Source organism: Triturus cristatus, chromosome 8 (genome assembly GCF_964204655.1).
Source record: "Triturus cristatus chromosome 8, aTriCri1.1, whole genome shotgun sequence".
NCBI classification, from domain to species: Eukaryota; Metazoa; Chordata; class Amphibia; order Caudata; family Salamandridae; genus Triturus; species Triturus cristatus.
Genome location: NC_140591.1, coordinates 189,339,379 through 189,345,378, shown reverse-complemented (window position 1 = coordinate 189,345,378; position 6,000 = coordinate 189,339,379).

Here is a 6,000-nt window from a genome sequence, read left to right as displayed (position 1 = left end):
TCGGGGGGGGGCTAAGAAAAATGTTGGGGGGGGGGGCTGAATCTTTAAGCAATAGGCAGAGTGGAGCTGCAGGGGCTCTTAGAAGGGGTGAAACAACAGCGAGGCCGCATTAACATGCAAATGGTCTTTTAAAGACCTGTGAAGTGCTCGGGCGCGGCTCTGTGTGTGCCCGGGAATCTGTCTCATCCCGGGCTGCCACACACGAAGGAGGGGGGGGGGGGGGAGGGGGGGGGAGGGGGGGCTGAAGCCCTTTGAGTCCCATGGGTGTTGCGCGCCTGCCTCTGACCAATATTCAAAATGTACCCTTTTACTCGAATTTTTGATGCTGATTCTCTTGCACATGTGGAAATTAAATAAGATAATAGTGCTAGGGTCCAATTCACATTCCTTTAATTGCATCCAGAAAACCGGAAAACGTCTTCGAACGGGTTTTGCAGATTTTTTAAAATAAAATATGAAACAGCAAGATTACCTTTATGTTCGCACCATGAATTGAGCGGCACTCTATGCAAATGATGGATGTTTCCTTCCAATCAGAATCCTGCTTCATCAGGATTAATTAGTGAGGGGGAAACAGACCTCCATTTTGGCTTCCAATATGTTTCTGAATATCTTAGTTCAAGATCTGTCCTGTCCAGGATTTGTTCGGATTTCAGGATTTTAGATATTGTTTCCTTCACTATTGTTTGGCAAATATTTACAGACCAAATGGGAAGATGGGCAGGCCAGCAGAGGCCGCTGTTGTCCTTCTACAAGGAGGCGATGAAGCCTCGTGAACCAAGGGCCCCGGCTTGTTCTTAACCCCTTGTGTGCCACGCCCTTTCCCCGCCCTGTGCCGGCCGTTGCATTAGCGGGCGGGGTTTATGACGAGCTGGACTCGTCATGGGCACAGCGCAACCGCGGCCCATGACGAGTAGGTGATCTTCCGTACGTACCCCACCTTTTGCCACCGGTTGATTGACTGGATCGTAATCTTTGTGAAATCCATATGTACGATTATGAAACTGAAGTAGTACTAGCAGCCGTCTGGCTATAGTGCAGGCTAGTGACAGGACGTATGATCTTATAAATGCGATATCTGTCAGTCCGACATTGAGTGCTCTCTGACCGACGGCAGCCGGCGGTGTAAAGTCCGTTATCCTGCATGCCCTGTAGTGCGGCAGTGAAGCGCTGAGTGCCCCCGCTCTGAGATACACGAGCCACGGCGACCCAGCGGGGGCCTTCCGGTGCCGCAAATGGGGAGGGTCTGCGGGGTCGCACTTGCTGTGTATCTGCCCCCCCCCTTTCAGCGATACTTTGACAGAGCGCCCCCTCAGAGCAGCGGGAGGCCCTTGACCACCGCGAAGTGAGTGATTACCTATAAGGTGCCCAGTTGCGGTAACATTTGCAATGAGTTTCTGTTAAGAACTCAAACGATGAAAGAAGTGAAGTTGAACAAGTTCTTTATTAACTTTTATTCACTAACACAGGCTCCGGGGACGGAGCCAAGGAATGTGCTGCGCGTCGGGTCATCAGCTGTCAACTGTCAAAGTTGAGTTGACAGCTGGTGAGGGCACGAGCAGTACGGTGTCCACGCAGGGACAAACAACAGGTGGCGCATATGGTGTCCTTGCAGGGACACAACTGATAGACATAACAGTTTCTTCAACTGTCAACACCAACGGAACAAGTAAATAAATGGACGGAGGTCGACAGGGGTTGTGAAGTAAGCTATTCTCCACCCCAACCCTGTCATTTCCCTGATTGATAGGCCTCAGCTGTCCTCGCATGGCACATTGGCCACACTAAACATGCACATTGCTCACTTGGGTAGTGTTGTGTCCGGCTGGACACGTTCTAGTGTTTCACCCTTTCAAACACACACTAACACCCACACATCACAGGAATCACCAGTCAGATGACCCTGTTAATAAAAGGGGCTGGGTGCACTTGCCCTGGCCAATTCTAGTACCCTACTACAGTGTCTGTGTACCCTCATTGCAAGGCATGTGGCCCTAGGGCCCAAGACTCCACAGGTAGTGTCGCGTCGCTTCGCTGCAAGGATCACCACACAGCCAGGTCAGTTTCTAATGCTTTATTATATATATCGTTTGCAGCCAGCATGCTGCACGTCTTGTCTTGGTCCCTGCTTCCTGTGTTGTGCCCCTCGCCCTCTCTGACCGGAACTGGTGTCCGGTGACCTCTCCTGCCCTCTGCCCTCGTCTGGGTCCTAGTGCCCTATCTCTCAGGACACTACATCTCCCCCCTTTGTCACAAAGACATTACGACAGTAGCATGAGTTAGTAATCAAAATGGGACAGTTTCTTTTTTATAGTCTGTTGCAAGATGTGAAAGTGTCGATGGATGTGACCCGTGAGATGCTGCCAAGAGCGGCATCTCACATTTCTTCTATTAGTCTCTTTGGTCTCACAATGTCTCTTCTTGGCCTCTCCACAGGTCCTTGGCCCTCCTTTGGCCTGGTGGCTTCTGCTGCACCTGCTCCGTTGCACTCCCTTGTTGTTGTTGTCCCTTCGATGCCTGTCACGTGCTCTTCGTCCTTTTCTTCTTTCAAGCCTTTGAAATGTGAGCTGTTCCTTGTTATTCGCCTGCTGTCGGATTCTGCTGTTATCATTGTTCCTTTCACTTGTGTTATCTTCAACGGGTCTTGGGCGAATGGACTGTCCGACTTCCGTTGTTGTCTCTGTCGTACTATTACAGTATCTCCTTCATGGAGGTGTGATTTGATGGCATGTCGTCTTCCGTCAGCATATTCTTTCATTTTTTTCTTGGCCGCCTCATCTTTGGCTGCCATGCTCTCGTGCCCTGGCGCGGCCAGTCCTTCTACCTGCGGCAGCCTCGTTCTGCTTGTCCTCCCTAGTACTAGCTCCGCTGGGCATTTCCCTGTAGACCCATGAGGTGTGTTTCTGTAGTCCCTCAGTATTTGGCACAGTGCTTGGCCTAGGGAAATCTGTGACAGCTTCGCCCTCTGAACTGCCTTCTTGATGTTTCCCATGAACCTTTCGACCATGCCGTTTGCTTGTGGCCATAGTGGTGTTACCTTTCTGTGCTGTATTCCGAGGTATGCAAAAACAACAATTGATGGACAGAATGCAGAACAATGTCATACATTCACCCCAGTACAGAGATCTGGGCCTAAATCCATCGTTTTTTTGCTCACCATGCCATTCCAGTTTGAACCCAGCCATATGCAAATCAGTCTTGACCCTGTGCCCCATGGGAACAGTCCAGCCCGAACTGCCAAGCCAGGTCCTCCCTGGACTAGAAACAAGCATCCTAGGACCGGTTTCGGGCTTTCAGCCCTCGTCAGCCAGGATAGCTTGATTCCAGTGGCATGGAGAGCACGGGACTCACGTCTGAGCATACCCTTCCCACTCGGGGTGACAAATGCAAAAACAACAATTGATGGACAGAATGCAGAACAATGTCATACATTCACCCCAGTACAGAGATCTGGGCCTAAATCCATCGTTTTTTTGCTCACCATGCCATTCCAGTTTGAACCCAGCCATATGCAAATCAGTCTTGACCCTGTGCCCCATGGGAACAGTCCAGCCCGAACTGCCAAGCCAGGTCCTCCCTGGACTAGAAACAAGCATCCTAGGACCGGTTTCGGGCTTTCAGCCCTCGTCAGCCAGGATAGCTTGATTCCAGTGGCATCTGAGACTGGGGGTGAGTGTTTTGCCATTGTGCAACATTCCGTCCATCATCTTGTGTGTTTTGCTGTTCACCCTATGTGGGAAGGGTATGCCCAGACGTGGGTCCCGTGCTCACTACGCCACTGGAGTCAAGCTATCCTGGCTGATGACGGCTGATAGCCAGAAACCGGTCCTAGGATGCTTGATTCCGGTCCAGGTAAGACATGGCTTGGCAGTTCGGGCTGGACTGTTCCCATTAGGCACAGGGTCAAGACTGATTTGCATATGGCCATGTCTGAACTGGGGTGGTGTGGTGAGCAAAATAACGATGGATTAAACCCAGATCTGTGACTGGGGGTGAGTGTTTTGCCATTGTGCAACATTCCGTCCATCATCTTGTGTGTTTTGGTATTCCGAGGTAGGCCATGAACCTTCGGAATTCCTCTCCTGAGAACGGAGGACCATTATCAGTTTTCAATGTCTCTGGCGAGCCCCAGGCTGCGAATATGTCATCCAGAACAGGTAACGTTGCGGCTGCTGATGTTGAGGAGACTGATCTCACAATGGGGAATCTGGAGTATTCATCTATTATGACCAGTAGGTAAGTTCCCGTGTCTAGAGGTCCAAAGAAGTCGGCAGCTATTGTTGTCCATACAGCTCTTGGCAGTTCCGACATTAGTGGTTCTTGTCTTGCGGGCGGACCTGTCGTTTGACAGAGGTGACAGGCCGCAATCGTATCTTCAACTAGACGATCTAACCCCGGGAACCAAACCTTTTCTCTCAGCAGCTTTTTTGTCGCCACAATGCCCCTGTGTGACTCGTGTGCAATGCTGACCACTTGGCGTCGTAGTGAGCTTGGAATGACTATCCTGGTGCCCCTCATTACAATTCCACTATTTGTCTCCGAGAGCTCCCCGCTTATTTTCTGTAGAGCCAGCATCTCCTCCTTGTTTACTCCTCCCTTCCATGTGCAGTTGTTGTTTACATGTCTCCATCTTTGCTGTCTCGTCGTTTCTCTGGCTGCTCGGAGAGTGTCATCCTTTTCCGTTTCTCTCTCTATTTCTGTTAGAGTTACTGGTGCAGGCGTGCTTTGCTTTAACACGAAGTTTAATTATTCTTCTGCCATTGAGGCCTTTTTTTTTTGCATGCTGTAGCGGATGCCGTGACATGTAGTCTGCTGGATTATGCTCTTTCCCAGGTTTGTGGACAATTTTGAAGTCGTAATCCATAAGTCTGATGCCCCAGCGCTCGATGCGGGGTGGCATCTTTGCTGCTGGGTTGCCGTAAATTGTTACTAGTGCTTGGTGATCTGTGATGATGGTGAACGGCTTCCCGTACACAAACATGTGGTAATGCTCGCATGCCCATACCACTGCCAAGCTTTCTTTCTCCGGCTGGGAGTACGCCTTCTCAATGTCTGTCAGGCTTTTGCTGGCGTATGAGACAATCTTCCTTGGTGACTCCTTTCCCGGCAGGTGTTGTGCTAATATTGCACCTAACCCCACTGGGCTGGCATCGACCGTCAGCTCGGTGCAGAGCAGAGGGTCGAAGTATGCGAGGTGCTCCACAGTCATCACGGCCTTCCTGATCTCTTCGAACGATTTATTGCATTGTTGAGACCAGACAAATTTCTGGCCTTGTTTCGTTAGTTCTCTCAGCGGCGTGCTCACCGTGGCAAAGTCTTGTATGTATCTGGCACAGTAGCTTGCCAGCCAATACAACAAGGGGAACCCCTGCAGAGCAAATATAGGTAGAGACTCAGGGGAAAATACTGAATGAATAATGAAGGAAAAATACTCTACCTATTTCTTCCAAAATGTACAGTGTATCATTTAATAAAAAAGCTGACACTCAAACTAAGGCTGGTCATGAAAAAAATAAAAAACAATTTCAAGGTAAGAAAACAAAGTCAATTGATGAATGTTTTTATTTCTCAAAAATGATAGATGTTCAGACAAGCGTATTCAATACATGTACTGATTCATAATTCAATAAGGTGGACATCAAAAGATACACAAATGCCAAAAATTCAAAAGGTCCCAGACATCATCCACTACACACAAATTCACACACTTATACCGGTATCAATTCCTTAGATGCAATTTGGACGTCTCAACATTGTTACAAATGATGATTCTATTTATATATTGTTTATTGTGGCCATTTTGAGCCGTTCGCATTTGGGTCATTTTTTGACCAATTTTTGTATCTCTGTATCTTTTATAGCATGAAGTTTGATTTTTGCGTGTTGTGATACCGGTATAAGTGTGTGAATTTGTGTGTAGTGGATGATGTCTGGGACCTTTTGAATTTTTGGCTTTTGTGTATCTTTTGATGTCCACCTTATTGAATTATGAATCAGTAC